The following is an 18,463-nucleotide window of genomic DNA, read 5'->3' on the forward strand; positions in this document are numbered from 1 at the left end:
ATTCCCAACCACTCCAAAGTTAGAAAATATTGACAACTGTAAGGTAAATGAAATGCTCATGCTTTCACGCCATTGGCCTCTATGGCTATCACCTGCTGCCTTGAATGCAGGAGGAGCTTTGTAGCATGGGGTTGGAGCACACGTACCTGGTAGGGGACACCTGGATTATGGTGCAGGCACATAAAAGTATGCACACCTGAGCCTAGAGACTGAGCCTATAAGGGCAAATTCACACAGAGGACGACTGTGGTGGAAAAGGGCTATGAGAGGACAATTGACAGCTATAAGAAAAAGAGCCTAAAGGCAAAGAGTAAAGATTCGAGGGGGCTGGCCCTGGCCAGCCCTGGCCAGCCCTGGCCTCCCTGCCTTGCCAGCCTGCTGGTCTGTCCAACAACAATTGGTGTAGAAAGAGCATTAAAGCCTAAAAAAGCCACTGAGGGTTCTAGGACACTTCTTCACCCGTCTGCCTAAACTGATAGGGAAACTGCTCCGGCCTTGCTGGCACTTCACCAACCTATAGCCTTTCCTATTTCTTTGCCCATCCCTTGCAATCCTCTAGGCACACCCACACACATATCACACACAATCACCCACAAATTAAACCATAATTCACAGTGACCAGGCTTGCTCTTACTCTCTTACCTGTCCTTAAATGCACTATCTTCTCTCTTCTTCTTATCTACTACTTCCATTTACAATATTCCCCTTCCTTCCTTTCTCAATTCTATAGCGCTCAATTCCAAAGCTAAGTTTTAGACCATAAGGAATAATAAAATCAAATAATGGTGGCAGGGAGCTAACCCACATGGTACAGCAGACCTCACCTGTCTGCTCCCCTTAGCAGTGCATTTCAGTAGATCTGCCTGTTCTGCTCCCCACTCTGTCCCTGCTGAATCCTCTTACCACCCCCCCACCTCCACACCTCTGCCTTGCACTTGTATGCATAAATAAAACAATTTTTTTTTTAAAGACAGCAGACAGCATTTTGTAAAGTACATCATCCATCTGGGCCCTCTCTTTTCCCCACCTCTTATCAGAGTAAGCAGGGAGTTCAGAGTCCTTGCTCCCAGGCAGAGTCTTGGAGTTGATTTCACACATGGAAGTATATAAGTTGATCTGATGTTGGATACCTGGAGCATTTCCTGTCCCAACTGGAGTAAAGTGAGGCTACGTTTAATAGAAGAGTCCAGGGCTATGGATGTAACGGAGAGGTCAGGGAGGAAAATGTATTTAGACTATAGACAAATGAAAAACTTAAGGTGAAAATAGTAATTCTACAACTACTGATAAAATCTGATAAAATATAGCCAGTATAGTATATATTATGCTTTTTATGTGCTGGGTGATCTTTGAAACAATTTACATACTTTAATGCATCTAATCTCACAATACCCTCTGAGGTAGGTTTTGTTATCTCCACTCTACAGATGAAGAAACTGAGGGACCAGATGACATAGTTTGGAAGTGGGAGAGTTAGAATCCCAATGCATGAGATCTAACTTCACAGTCCAAATAGTCACATTGTCCTTATGAGATATTAGGTAGTCCTTTGGGTATTTTACAAATGGTAACTCACTTAATACAGCCACCTTATTACATAGGTGCTATTATAAATCAAATAGACATCTATATTCATGCAAAAAATACACTATTGAAAAACTATACCTTTATCACATGATGTAAGAAAAATCTAACAACATTCAGCAATTAGTTGTAAGAGCCCTGAAGCATGAAACAGAAATGCTAGGTCAGGTCATCTGTGCTGCTAGAGATATGATACATCTTGAAGAAAACATGGACCAGACCAGCACAGGGACTCTTGATTTAATTAAGCTTTTTAAGGATTATCACCAATGATGTGTGAGAAGGGACCTGAGCCTCAAATCAGCCCCATGGAAGTGTATTAATTCAGCAACCTATGATTCATCAGATTAATTTGGGGTTTATATATGTATAAAGTATACATACATATGCACACATGTAAAGTAAGCAATACATCCTCACAGATTTCAATCTGAGTTCAGAATTTTTATAAAAATAAACAACAACAATATACACACAGCACAGCACAGCACAATATCTGAACTTAGTAGGAGATGAGCAATTTAACACTTATTCAGGGCTTAATACTGTGTCAATAACAACTTTAAGTCCTTCACTCTGACTGACTTAAATTTTCATTCCACAAAAAACTACCTATTTTATCAACACCTAAGAGATTTTCATTGAAGACCAGGACCTGGCCCTTCTAGGTACCAAAATTGAATGACAAGAGAAACATTACTGAAATTATGGTATTTGAAAAAAGAAAAAAAAATATGTTAAGGAAAAGCTTAGATGCGATGGAGGATAAAGTTTGATTTGCCTTAATGGAGGACATTTTTGACATCCCGACACAAGGAACATGTTGCAAAGTTACACTTAGACCAAAAAAAGCTGAGGACCATTTGGCAATACAGTAAAAGATCATACATGTGCCAACAGGAGACACAAACATTGCTGAAACAGCTGGGGTATTCTGCCTGGATCTGCATGCCCAGACCTCACACTACCAAGGATGTGCAGGAAGAAAGAAACTCAGAGATCAAAGAAACAGAATAATGCTCAGAGCAATAGAAATGGAAGAACATCTCAACAGCGAACAACAAGGTTCCCTGGCAGCTCAAACTTTGGGTTTTCAGACTCAGATTTCAAAATTATATGACTACCTTTTTAGCTGAGCTGGTGGTGATATTTACATCCTATCTATGCTTCTGCTCAAATTAGATTACTTTTAAACTATTATGCTGACAGACAGGTATAATAGCAGTAAGAATTCAGCATTTTGATAAAGCATTTTTTCTGAACAGCACCAGTTACTTCACTTGATTGTCTTTCTTCTGTAAGAGACTCTAAGGGAAGTGAAGCTAATGCTAAAGTGCATCCTTTGGCCCCAAAATAGGCATATAAGGAATAGCTTATCATAAAAATAAGATTTTTTAACCTTTATTTTGTTAAAAACTGTGTGGGACCTGTCAAAGAGGTAAAAGGCTTCAGACAAGCCCTTATCTGGAGAATTCTGGTAGGGAAATTAAAGGAGCTTCCTGTGTAGCTCCGTATCTAGTTAGGAGCCTGACTCCATCACTGAACTAGCATTTATGTCCTTGGCAAAGTGACTCCTTCTGGGCTTCTGTCCCCAATCCCCTGCAAAACAAGAAAAATTATATATGTTTTATAGGGCTTTGGTTTGGGGAGATTGTAAATCTGAACAAACCTGGATGTATATTTCACTGTTTCCAGAGTTTAGTTGGAGATCATATGACAAATATGCCAGTGAACATATATCAGATGAAAGCTGTGCCTATCAAATCTAGTATCAGCACTGAAAAATGTAAAGGAGAGACTGCTTTTAGAATAACATGATTTCTGTGGATTCATTAGCTACTTAAGTTTTAATTCAATCTTATAATTCCTACACTTATGCTATTTTGAAAGTTAAACAGTATACAAAATTCTGTGTAAAAATTCCATGCACATATGAGACCTCATAAGAGCAGACATTTCACTAAATTTTGTACTTCATAAACCTTCATTTCATGCAAACAATTAGATATTGCTCTACAAGAGATTGATCATTGAAAGTAGGTGATATATGTGAAAGAATGAGATTGTTAATTGGATTTACAATGGAGTCTATAAATAAAGACATATAGTGTTAATATTTTCTGACATATTAAAGTATGTCATAAAGGCATATGTTATACTAGATACTTAGAAATAGATGTAAATTCTCTCATCCAGTGCTGGCATAAAGTAGACAGTCAGAAAATGATAGCTGATCTTAGTAAGTGTCCTGTAGAAATAAGAGTAGAATTAAGCTGAAGAAGTGCCAGTTTGTTCTTTCGAAACACACCTTTTCAAAAGCAAGCCAATATTGTCTGTCTTTCATAATTTTTAGCAACCTACATTCTAGAAGAAACTATTTTATTTCAATATGGAGTATTCACTGTTAAAGAGTTACTGGAATATGCATTATGTCAGTTGTGCACATTTCTGAACCCCTAATTCTTTTATAGGCAACTCTGATGTTCTAACATTTTGAGGCCTTAGCATATGCTAGTGGTTTTTCCTTGGTCTTATCAATCTATTATAAACAGCTGAATTTGTTATAAAAATATCTCTCCATCTGTGGATATAGGTGCACAAAACATACAGCCTATTTTTGCTGTACAGCATACATCACAATTGTCTGCTATTGCTTCTCAGAAAGCATCAGCTGGACAGAATTCATGACTGTGAATTTCTAAATCACAATCTCAACCTTTCACATTCAACACATCTTTTCTCTCACTCAATCAAAAATTATATCCTCCTTTTCTCTTCTGGGGCAATACTTGGAAGCCTGATACTATATGATACCTATATAATCTATTAATGCTTCTTTTATGTTCATTTTGCTAGGATATGGAGAGCCTCTATTCCTTCTGAACTTAGAACCCAGAAAAATGTCTTAGTTAAAAATACAGAGGTAGCTTACATTTCAATATGGCATCTGGATTTATCTCTTCTCCCTTTTGAGACATGATCACACTGACATCAAAAGAACAGATAGATATAAGTCCCACAACAACAAAGGAAATAGAGTGGAATCACCAGTGAGCAGATTAAATAAAATTTCTCTAAGACAAAAAACAGATGAATGAATCTAAAGACTGATATCAAAAGATGGAGAAAACCATAACCAAGAATACTAATGAAGTAGACTTCAATCTGTAAAAAACATGTTTGCTCTGGAAGATTCAGAAATACAAAGTATGATGGAGGACAGATTAAAAGAATAAGCTTGAAAAGATTGATCAACAGTCTATAGATGTAACAATCAACACTCTATCACCTTCCCCCATGTAGAAAACTCTAAAGTGAGGTATTTAGGTTCCCTGGTGGTGCAAGGGGTTAAGCACAGCACTATGAAGTTATCAGCAGCCTCTGCAGCAGGAGTTTGATCCCTGGCCATCTAGGGAGCAACCCACATCTCATTCCCCCTACCCCGCAACCCTGGCCTATACCCCAGTTCTTGTATGCATAAATAAACCTTAAAAAAATAAATGAATAAATAAATAAATAAATAAATAAATAAATAAATAAATAAATAAAGTGAGGTATTTATCTCCCAAGGGGAAGGAACAACTGGGGAGGGAGGGAGAAGTAAGCAGATTATCTCAATAGTAACAGGGTAGTAATTGAAGGAATTAGCATCTCTATAAATAATTCCTTATCATTCTGGCATTAAGGAGTCCCAATGTATAATCTTAGCTTTGAAGCCTCTCTCCATAATTGATTCTTTCCCCTTCAAAGTTCCATCCACATATAGGAAGCTTACCGTAAATTTTTTTAGTGCCGGCAACGATGGCATTTGAGAAAAGCTGAAACATCCAAAATAAAGAGAACAGACAAAAATGAGTGTGGATGATATGGGGATAATTTGTGGGGAGAAAGACGATGAGAGATGAGAGAGGAAGAGAGAGAGAGAGAGAGAACAATTCTAATTGATCTTCACAGAGGATATTGAGAAGATATTGCAACCATAATTTTTTTTTCTGAAAGGATGTTATTAAAAAGTGCAAACACACAAAAAAACTCTTAGAAATTCAAAAGTTGTTGGGCAAAGTGTGAAGAGGACCCAGCAGATTGTAGGAAAGTACTATTGGTGTTGGTGTGGCATGGTAAGCTCTATCTAAAGAGGTGATATACTAGCCCAGAGGGGAGCGAGCACCCATCACTGGGGCAGACTGGGTGCACAGGGGAGCACGACCCCCACATCAGCATTTTAGAACAGGGACCTTTCTTCAGTAGAGACTGCTTGAAATCATCAGAAGGCTCCCGGAGGAGCCAGAGGTGAGCTGGGAGGCTAGCCCATGCCGGGCCCCTTCTGGCCTGCAGTCCGAGCCCAGAGGGGAGCGGCACCCACCACTGGGGCAGACCAGGCGCACAGGGGAGCGTGTCCCCACATCGGCATTTTAGAACAGGGACCTTTCTTCAGTAAAGACTGCTTGAAACCGGCAGAAGGTTCCCAGGGGAGCCAGAGGTGAGCTGGGAAGTACGCCCAAGATGCCAGCCAGTACCAGCAACACAGTATCCAATGCATATGGCAAATTAGATAACAGGCAGTAGGGAGTAGAAAAACCACATGCAACCCAGCAACTCCTCAGGAAAAAAGCACGCCACTAAATAAGACCACCTAGCAGATTGCAACGACAGTAACTTGGAAGAACTTCTGAGCCTTCCAGAAAGAGAATTTAAAATTGCCGTGATAAGAAAACCGACAGAAGTCATAAAGGAAAACAATGATAAGGGAAAAATAATTAACGATCAGAAGAATGAAATTGAGTCCCTAAAGAGGGAAGTAAAAGAAATGCAGGAGATCAAAGAATTAATGGAGGAGCTAAAGAACTCTGGGAAAAGCAATGAAAGCAGAATAGATGAAATGGAAGAACGAATAAGTACTCTTGAAGACACAGAAACAAAAAGAACTAAAACAGAAAAGGAAAGAGAAGTACGAAGGAAAAAGACCAAAGAAAGACTTCAGGAATTATCTGACTCCATGAGGAAAGGAAATATAAGAGTTATGGGAATCTCAGAAGGAGAGGAGAGAGATGTAGGAACAGAGAAAATATTCAAGGAAATAATTGAAGAGAACTTCCCAAACGTGAAGAGGAGCTGAAAACTGATATACAAGAAGCAAGAAGAACACCAAACTTCCATGACAAAAGGAAAAATACAGCAAGACACATAATAGTAAAGCTCCCAAGAATCCAAGACAAGGAAAAAATAATGAAGCTGACAAGAGGGAAGAAACAGATAACATTCAAATGAAAACCAATCAGACTGACATCAGACTTCTCCGAAGAAACACTACGGGCAAGGAGAGAGTGTAGGGATATAGTCAACAGACTCCAAGAAAACAAATGCCAACCAAGAATACTCTATCCTGCAAAGCTCTCCTTCCTCTATGAAGAAAGGATAAGGACCTTCCCTGACAAACAGAAACTCTGGAATTTCATTACGACTATACCACCACTCCAAAAAATACTTCAAGGAGTCCTAAAGCCAGAACCTCAGAGGGACAGATAACAACAAAAGAAGGCCAAAAAATATTATGAAAAGAATAAATAAATAAAATCAAAGGAAAGACAAACACAATGGCAAATACAGATGCTAACATATCAATATTAACTCTAAATGTAAATGGACTAAACTCTTCAATAAAAAGACACAGAGTCACAGGCTGGATTAAGAAACAAAACCCAACTTTTTGCTGTCTCCAGGAAACACATTTAGCTACAAAAGATAAAAAATAGACTCAAAGTTAAAGGATGGAAAACAATCCTACAAGCAAATGGACCAAAAAAGAAAGCAGGAACAGCTATACTCATATCAGATAAAACAGACTTCAAACTCAAAAAGGTAAAAAGAGACCCCAACGGTCACTACATTATGATCAAGGGGACAGTATTTCAAGAAAAAATAACACTCATTAACATATATTCATCAAACGAAGAAGCACCAAAATATATCAGACAACTATTGTCATCTTAGAAAACAGACATCAGAGAAAATACATACGTAGTGGGAGACTTCAACACACCACTATCAACAATGGATAGATCAACAAGACGAAAAATAAGTAAAGGCACTAAAGCTCTACATAAGGATCTAGAGCATTTGGGCTTAACAGACATCTATAGAACACTAAACCCAAAAAAATCTGAGTACACATTTTTCTCAAGCGCACACGGCTCATTCTTCAGGATTGATCACATACTGGGACACAAGACAAACATCAACAGATACACCAAGATTGAAATCATACCAACCATCTTTTCTGACCATGAAGGCATCAAACTAGAAATAAATCATAAAAAGAAGGCAAGGAGTTCTCCTACCTCATGGAGATTGAAACCCACACTACTGGAAGACGACTGGACTAACGAGGAGATCAAAGAAGAAATTAAAAATATCTTTGAATTGAATGACAAGGAGGACACCAATTTCCTAAATGCATGGGATGCAGCACAAGCAGTAATAAGAGGAAAATATATAGCAATAGAGGCTCACATCAAGAAACAAGAAAGGACTCAAAGAAACAACCTAACCTCAAAGCTCAAAGATCTAGAAAAACAACAACAACAACAACAACAAAAAAAACTAGTAGACGAAAAGAAATAATAAAAACCAAAGCAGAAATAAATGAAATTGAAACTAAAAAAAAAATCCAAAATATCAATGAAACCAAGAGCTGCTTCTTTGAAAAAATAAATAAAATAGACAAACCCCTAGCCAGGCTCACAAAGGAAAAAAGGGAGAAAACACAAATAAACAGGATCATAAATGAAAGAGGAGAAATCACAACGGACACAGCAGAAATCAAAAGAATAATCAGTAGCTACGTGAACAGTTATATGGAAACAAGTTCAACAATCCAGAGGAGATGGACAAATTCCTACAACTCTACAATCACCCAAAGCTAGATAAAGAAGATATAGAACACCTAAACAGACCAATTACAAGCAGTGAAATTGAAATGGTAATCAAAAACCTCCCCAAAAACAAAAGCCCAGGACCTGATGGATTTACAAATGAATTCTACCAAACATTCAGAGACGAATTAGTGCCTATCCTTCACAAACTCTTCCAAAAAATTGAGAAGGAAGGGATAATACCAAACACGTTCTATGAAGCCAACATTACAATAATAGCAAAACCAAACAAGGACAACACAAAAAAAAGAAAACTACAGGCCAATCTCCCTAATGAACACCGATGCAAAAATCCTCAATAAAATTTTAGCTATCAGAATCCAGCAATGTATCTATAAGATAATTCACCACGACCAAGTAGGATTCATTCCAGGGACACAAGGATGGTTCAACATCCGAAAATCAATCAACGTTATCCAACACATCAACAAAAAGAAATATAAAAACCATATGATAATATCAATAGATGCTGAGAAAGCGTTCGACAAAGTGCAACACCCATTCATGATAAAAGCCTTTGAAATTCTTGGGATACAAGGAACATACCTCAACATCATAAAGGCCATATATGACAAGCCAACAGCCAGTATCATTCTCAATAGTGAAAAACTGAAAGCATTTCCATTAAGATCTGGAACAAGACAAGGATGTCCACTCTCACCACTGCTTTTCAATATAATACTGGAAGTCCTAGCCAGAGCAATAAGACAAGAGAAAGACATACAAGGAATCCAAATAGGAAAAGAAGAAGTCAAACTATCACTATTTGCAGATGATATGATAATATACATAGAGAACCCCAAAATCTCCACAGAAAAACTAATTCAACTCATCAGTCAGTTCAGTAAAGTGGCAGTATACAAAATCAACATGCAAAAGTCAGTAGCCTTCCTATACACAAGCAATAAATGAGAAGAAGAAAAAATTAAAAAAAAAATACCTTTTATTATCTAAACAAAAAAAAAATCAAATACTTGGGAATAAAATCTAACAAAAGAGGTAAAGGATCTATACAAAGAAAACTATAAAACACTGTTAAAAGAAATAGAAGAAGACACAAAGAAATGGAAAGACATCCCCTGCTCATGGATTGGAAGAATTAACATTATTAAAATGGCCATCCTACCAAAAGCAATATACAGATTCAGTGCTATTCCAATAAAAATTTCAATGTCATTCTTCAAAGAAATAGAACAATTATTGATGAAATTCTTATGGAATCACCAAAAAACCCCAAATAGCCAAAGCTCTCCTGAAAAAAAAAAAAAAAAAGAGAAGGGAATGGAGACATCACACTCCCAGACTTCAAACTATACTACAAAGCCATAATCATCAAAACTGCATGGTATTGGAATAAGAACAGACACACAGACCAATGGAATCAAATAGAAAATGCAGAAATAAATCCACAGATTTATGGTCAACTAATCTTTGACAAAGGAGCAAAGACTATGCATTGGAGCAAAGAAAGTTTGTTCAATAAATGGTGCTGGGAAAATTGGGTTGCTACATGCAAAAGAATGAAGCTTGACCATTACCTCACACCATATACAAAAATCAACTCAAAATGGATTAAAGAACCAGACATAAGACCTGAAACCATAAAATACATAGAAGGAAATATAGGTGAAACACTACGTGATATGCACATCAAAGACATCTTTACAGACACATCGCCCAAAGCAGTGATAGTGAAGGCAAAGATAAACAGCAGGGACTACATCAAATTAAAGAGCTTCTGCACAGCAAAAGAGACAATAACCAAAACAAAGAGAAACCCCACCGACTGGGAGAAAATTTTTGCACCCAACACTAATGATAAAGGACTGATCACAAAAATCTTCAAAGAGCTGATGAGACTCAACAACAAAAAATAATCCTGTCAAAAAATGGGCAGAAGAGCTAAAAAGAAACTTCTCTGAAGAGGAAATGCAAATGGCCAACAGACATATGAAAAAATGTTCAACAGCACTAGTCATCAGGGAAATGCGAATCAAAACTACCATGAGATACCATCTTACACCAGTGAGAATGGCACATATTAAAAAAACTAGCAACAATAAATGTTGGCGAGGTTGTGGAGAAAAAGGAACTCTCCTGCACTGTTGGTGGGAATGCAAACTGGTCCAACCACTATGGAGAGCTGTGTGGAGATTTCTGGACCTACTAAACATAGAGCTTCCATATGATCCAGCAATTCCACTCCTAGGTATTTACCCAAAGGACACAGAAACATCAATTCCAAAGAACACCTGCACCCCTATGTTTATAGCAGCACTATTTACAATAGCTAAGCTTTGGAAACAGCCCAAATGCCCAAAAGTAGATGACTGGATCAAGAAGATTGGTACATATATACCATGGAATATTACTCAGCATTCAAAAAAGATAAACACATGCAATTTGCAACAACATGGATGGCGCTGGAAGGGATCATGCTCAGCGAAATAAGCCAAAAAGAAAAATAAAAATACCGGATGGTCTCACTCATAGCAGGAATCTAGAAAACTTAAATAAGGGATCAGGAAAAAGAATAACTATAAGAAAGTGAAAATCAAAATCAACAAAAAACTATGAACCAGAGACACTTTTTGGGGGGTGGGGGCCGGGAGGGGAGGGATTGGGGTCAGAATGGGGCATGTACAGTTGTATGGGGGAATATAAAAATAAAATTTATTATTTAATAAAAAAAAAAGTTACTAAGTTCCAGGTTTACCTGAGGAGTTTTTAATTTTCTTTTTTCTTTCACTGATGAAATTTTAGAAAATATATGTGAAAAATTAAGATTAAAAAAAAACACTTGGTACAATACCAAAAGCAATCTCTAATACAAACTCTGGACTTTGGGTGATATAATGATGTGTTACATGAATTTATAACATATGTACCACTCTAGCAGTGGATGTTGGTAGTGGGGCAGGGTACATGTGTGGGATGGGAATTTCTGTACTCCTGTTTAATTCTGCTGTGAACCTAAAATTGCTTTATAAAATAAAATTTTATAAAATAATAAAAAACTACCCTTTCCTAACATAGCATCACTTCCATCATCCTGTGGACCAAAGCAGTTGGCAAGTGTCAATAGGAAAAGAAATCATTTTAAACCTCTTGCTGGAGATGTGGAAAAAAAAAATGGGCAGAAGAGCTAAAAAGAAACTTCTCTGAAGAGGAAATGCAAATGGCCAACAGGCATACGAAAAAATGTTCAACATCACCTGTAATCAGGGAAATGCAAATCAAAACTACCATGAGATACCATCTTACACCAGTGAGAATGGCACATATTAATAAAACTAGCAACAACAAATGTTGGTGAGGTTGTGGAGAAAAAGGAACTCTCCTGCACTGTTGGTGGGAGTGCAAACTGGTCCAAACACTATGGAGAGCTGTGTGATTTCTGGACCTACTAAACATAGAGCTTCCATATGATCCAGCAATTCCACTCCTAGGTATTTACCCAAAGGACACAGAAACATCCATTTCAAAAAGCTCCTGCACCCCTATGTTTATAGCAGCACTGTTTACAATAGCTAAGCTTTGGAAACAACCCAAATGCCCAAAAATAGATGACTGGATCAAGAAGATTGGTACATATACACCATGGAATATTACTCAGACTTCAAAAAAGATAAACACATGCAATTTGCAACAACATGGATGGCGCTGGAAGGGATCATGCTCAGCGAAATAAGCCAAAAAGAAAAAGAAAAATACCTGATGGTCTCACTCATAGCAGGAATCTAGAAAACTTAACTAAGGGACCAGGAAAATGAATAACTATAAGAAAGTGAAAATCAAAATCAACAAACAACTATGAACAAGAGACACTCTATGGGGTGTGGGGAGCAAGGAGGGGAAGGATTGGGGTCAAAATAAGGGGGTTGCAATTGTATGGGAAATATAAAAATAAAATGTATCTAAAAAATTAAAAAAATAACAAGAACTGTTAGAGTTTGAGAAAAAAAATAAAAAAAAATAAAGAGGTGGTATACTATACCTCCTCATCATACAGAGTTTTAAATGAATGCAATCTCAGTAAAAAATTAATTCATTTAAATGTAAAAGAAATTCAATTTGTCAATTTTTGAAAAATCATTATGGGCCTTCTTGGTGGCACAAGGGTTAAGCACCATTCTATGAAGCAATCCACAGTCTCTGCAGCATGAAGTTCGATCCCTGGCCGGTCAGAGAGCAACACACATGGCACAGCAGACCTCTCCTGCCTCGCCCACAGCTCCCCTCAGCAGTGTATTTCAGTCAGTCTGCCTGTTCTGTTCCCCACTCTGTCTCTGGTGAATCCTCTCACCCCCTGCATCTCTGGCCTATATCCCAGCTCTTGTATGCATAAATAAATACATCTTTAAAGAAATCATTAGACACAGTGTGACATTAAATCAAGCAAATCTCTCAGAGAACAGAACAAATATTGAGATGGGAAATATTGTTCTACCTTCCCTAAATGATATAAATTGTCTTTATTTACTCTCAATTTTTTAGAACCAACTGGTAAAAAATTGTGAAATACTATAATTACTGAACAAAATGTGTATATTGTCAGCATTTCCAGTGTAAAAGAGAAGTTGTAACTGACCAAGGATGGAATGCAATGAAGGTAGGGTAGAGGTGAAAGAAAGCCTAGCTAGGAGCACTGATCTCATTATCTTCATAGTAGGAAGTCAGTAAATACTGTCAATTATGAGGCAACAAAAAATGGTGGCTTAATATTGTAGGGAGTAGCCAAAAAGGACCTGTGAGAGAACTATCAGTGATTTTGGGTGGAGGAGAAGAGAGAAATACAAAGACCAAAAGTATCAAGCTTAATCCTTGTATTTTGCAATAGAAACGAGTACTTATAAACAAAGAAAGACAAATTTAAAAACAACAATAAGATCATTTTATATGAAGAAATGGAGAAAAACACCTGAACAGATAAAGCAAAACAATAAGTAGATAACTCTGAGAAGCAGGATCCTAGAATAAGAAAATTACCAGAAGCTAACAATCATTTTTTTCTAAGTGTTTTTCTACACTATTTCAATTTTTAAACTATAAGCATTAAATAAAATATACATTAATTTTAAATGCAATGGTAAAAAACAAAATAGTTTCCATCTACCTTAATCTCAAACCATTTGAAAGTCTACCTCAGCCTTTTGTATTTATTTGGTGATCATTCAACATTTCAGCGTCATTTTTCAATTAATCTGAACCTTCTTATTTACCTGTTTTTTTAAAAAAAGATTTATTTATACAAGAACTGGAGTACAGGCCAGATTTGCGGGAGCATGAGTAGATTCACCAGAGACAGAGCAGGGAACAGAACAGGCAGATGAACTGAAGACACTGCTGAGGGGAGAAGCGGTCAAGACAGGAGAGGTCTGCTACGCCATGTGGGTATCTCCCTGGCCAGCCCAAAATCGAACCAGCACAGCAGAGGCTGCGAACAGCTTCACAGCACTGTGCTCAATCCTCTGCACCACCGGGGAGGCCCTTATTTACCTGTTTGATAGAACAATCTATATCCAAATTATAACAAAGTGACAGAAATGAGAGGAAGTATTCTCACCTAACCTGCAGAATCAGAATATGCAGGATGGATTTTAGTGCTTAGACTTTGAAAATACAATGACCTTATTACAAATGAAGTAAACTCCTGATTAGAAACCAATATTGTAGAACTTACAGTCAGAGTTGCTGTTGCTCCCACTACTGTTGTTACTGTCAGTTAGCTGCATTTTAGCCTACAAGAGAAATGAGACACACACATATACGTCTCATTCCATGCTGATCTAGCGGAAAGATTAAATATCCAAGGATGTGGATTCATGTCAATCTCCCTGGAAACCCTGAAGTTCAACAAGGTAGCCTATAGAACAATAAGGCATTTTTTTCTTCTTGGGTACTCTTCCTCTTCTTCATGCCTTTTAATATTTTCTTGATTTTGGATAATGTCGACATTTTAGTTTCAGAATAGAAAAGAAAATTAGCACTTAGATGGGGAAAACATTCAATAATGAGAACTTTGAAAGATATTAATTACCAAAGAGAGATTCATTTCAGATCTGTAAGACGTACTAGTGAGGCAAGTCATTAGGAATATACTTTTGGTGTCTTTTTTTCTCTCACAATGGGACAGCTTCCTAAAAGAAGTTCAGATCAAAGTCCTATGTCAACCTTCCCTTTTACTGAAGTTGGAAACTGTTAAAATCTCTCTTCCCATAATTTTCCTCTTGGTTTACACACAGTTCCATGCCACCAAATTCATTTTTTTTAAACTCACTGAGTTGGCTTATTTGTTTATTTGAATGGTCACTATACCCTTTTGGTGGGTGTAGCATATACATTTGTTGTGGTGTGAAGTTGTATTTCTGAATCTTCTTAATAATAAGATCCATAAGGGGAAGTTCTACAAAATAAATGAAGCCAGGTATAAAAGACCACAAATTGCTTAATTCCATCTACATAAAATAAGTACTAGAGAAGGCAGATTTATAGAGAAAGTGGTAGTGGTTGCCTACGGCTAAGGCATGAGTGAGAATTAATAGCAAATAAGCAAAGGGGTACTTTGGGAGTTGCAGAAATATTCTAAGACTAGATTGCCATAATGAGTGCATAAACTTATTAGGATCGTTGACTATACATTATCAATGGGTAAATTTCACATGGTAAGTTATGCCTCAATAAAAATGAAGACAACTATTATTAACATTTTGGTGAACATCTTCCAATTACTTTTAATATGCATATAATTTTACACCAAAATGTGCTCATACAGCACATGTAGTTTTATAACCTGCTTAGCAATTTATTATAAACATTCTTCACTTAATAAGTTTCTCCAAAAATTGCTTATTGGTCAGAAAAGATTCCATCTGGTGCCTGTTTTACACTTTTTTTAATCAATCTTTTATTGTTGGACATTTCTACTTTCCAGTGTCTGACTATAATCAATAATGCATTGGTGAATATCTTTGTATTTACATTTGTATACACATCTTTCAGAACTTCTTCAGGGTAAATTCTTAAATAAGAAATTACTAGATCAAAGGTCATGCATATCTTAAGTCTATTTTAAAATGTATTATTTAAAATTGTTTATCTCATTAAAATTGATTTTAATCCACAAATACTAGAGAAATCGACCTGCTTATTTCCCTTTATTTATGAAATACAGCATCTGCTATTTATGAAATACAGCATCTGGGATACACACACTCACAAACACACACACATATATAGATGAAAAAAGACTGGAAGTAAGTATATAGGCATATCAAAATGTTTGCATTTGATTCTGGGTAACAAGGTTTTGGGTGATTTCATTATTTTTCTTTAACCTTTGCAGAATTTCTCAAACTTTTTTTTGATGATGGCATATTACTTTTTAATTTAAGTTTGTCAACATCTAAATCTAAAATGTCATCATTAATAAGTGTGGCACATTCAATGTCTGTCAGTTTGCCTCTAGACCTAACATTCCCCTTTTGTCTTTATTAATCTTCCCATGGATCTTTGAGATTACGATTGATTCTGCCTCTGCCTCCCAATCCTTTCCCTGCCATTGCTGTTTGGACCAGCAGAAGGCTCCTCATCCAAAATGAACCAAGTCATAGGTTAATCTTAGACAATCAACTTTTCTAGATTGAGACACAGAAACTGTTGTAATTGGTAGGTTCTGGGGCTAAAAAGTCATATTGTGATATAGAGTAGTTACATCAGAAATAGAGAAAATGGTCTGCAGGGAGAAGTGGAGGGATATACCTGAAAAGGAAGAAACACGAGACCATGTATCCTAAGAAAGAATGGATAGAGAGAGGAGTACTGCAATTTCTGGTTCTAGGTCCTGTGCACATGAGTCTTGGGGCAATTTCTTTCCTAACATGCATGATGCTTATGAAATGCAACCTTTCCCAAAATATGTGCGTGTGTGCATGTGTGTATGTGTGTGGTTCATTCATGAGTTTTGGCTTTTGTCTGCTTATTTGAACAACATGTGACAACTAAGTTTGTATTAAGTTTTTTGGTTTTTGTGAGAATGTTCACATTCTAAAGCAGAGGGTACAAAAAGGCAGTCGCTGGGCCTCATTCCAACCTGGATCACATAATGGCCATATAATGTTCTTATAAATATGGACAAGCATTTATATGTGGGGAAGTTTTACATAAAATCTGAATCATTATCATTTTTTGGAAATATTTCCCAGATCGAACATCATGTTGCCTCACATTTTTGTGAGGTCTAAATTGGCTGAAATTGAATAGCACCTGGTTCTTTCAGGCACAATATGTCACCTACAGTTCACATCTGCACTGCTTGGGAGGCACCTGCTTAGGTGCCTCTCCTGGCCAGCTATGCTCCTCTGCTGTATAGTTGAGGCCCCTGTAGCAGTTAAAGTTCCTGACCCCCTATTCTAAAAGATCTACTCTGACTATCCTCGCTGTCCTTTGACTGCTTCTGAAGTCTGATTCCTGGGTTCTTTATAAGAGATTACAAGCAATACTCACTCCATCTCCTGCATTCATGCCCAAACATCACTTTTTAACTAAAGTTAATGGCTTGTCATTAAAGGGTGATGTTGGTGCCTGCGGAAGAAAGCATTTCGTCTGCCTCAGCAGTATATCTGTGGCAAAGGATAAAAGCTTGAAAAATCAAACACTTCCTCATTTTTCCAGAAAAGCTTCTTTTTTCTAAATTAGAAACATCCATTTTGGATTTTTTTTTTCCTGCAGAGTGAATCTTTGACACCATTTCATTGTCCCAAATTCCAAACACAAGCCAGGAAGGCTGAAGGATCTGATCTGAATATTAAAGCTATTAATCTTCAATTATGAATTTGCCTGATTTATAGAACTGATTCAATGCTGCTCATTTTGAAGAAGCAAACAAAGCATCAAATTTCCTGCTTTAGATGGGAGCAACACAAGCAGGCTTTGAGCACCTGCTGGTATGTGAGACTTCTTCACTCTTTCATGTGCCTAAGAATAGTCAAGGGTAATGTGGCTAACTGGGTGGGTAGCAAAGGAGATAGTAATCACCAAAATCCTGAACATCTGAGATTCTTGACCACAGAAGAATCTGTTCAACCACAGAAGAAATGTTTTTGATAAGCATGAATGCCTTTTGAAGACTATTTGTAAAGAATCAGACTGTTTTCTTCCACTCTTAATTTTTGGAAAGCTTTTGCACTGAACCATTAATGTCTTTCAAAAGAAGCCCAATCCTGAGTGAACTATTTCTGAGAAAGGTCTTTGCTCCAGAGATCGAATGAAGTTTTTCAATTTCCCACATGAGGGCAGAAGATCAAACCTGGAATTGAACTGATTTCAGGCTAATGAAGAATGTTCCACCTTCTCTCTACAAGACCAGCCCCATATGAAGCAGGAGGAAAAGGCATCAGCTATGCCACTGCCTTCCATTACTCAAGATAATGTTTCTTTGCAGAAACATTTTAAATTGTGAATTTCAAACACTATGTCAAATCAGAGTTTCAGTCATGACTTAACTAATGATCTTCCTTTAATGGAGTTATTTTAACTTGTAATAATAATAGTCACATAGAATATATACATTTACTCAAGTCACCATTCTTGCAATCTCACTAGGAAACAAAGATAGATTAATGAGCTGATCCAGCAACGAACAGTTTCCCTCCAACAAGAACATTGAATGTTAACATACCTGGTTTGAGTCTATAATTAAATGCACATATAAAAGCCACTACATAAGAATCTGGAGGGAATTTGACTCTTTCATTTACTGTAATGTCAGACAGTCTACAGCTATCCTAATATATACTAACTATAGAATGTCTGCTTGTATTTATCACTGAAGAGATCTGCAGAGAATTTTAAGTTATAAGTTTATTTTCATAACCACGGGCTTATTACTAGGTATTTCTTTTATTTTTAACAAACCCTGAGAATTAAGGGACTCCAACAAATAAGTA

Source organism: Talpa europaea (genome assembly GCF_964194135.1).
Source record: "Talpa europaea genome assembly, chromosome: 10".
NCBI lineage: Eukaryota > Metazoa > Chordata > Mammalia > Eulipotyphla > Talpidae > Talpa > Talpa europaea.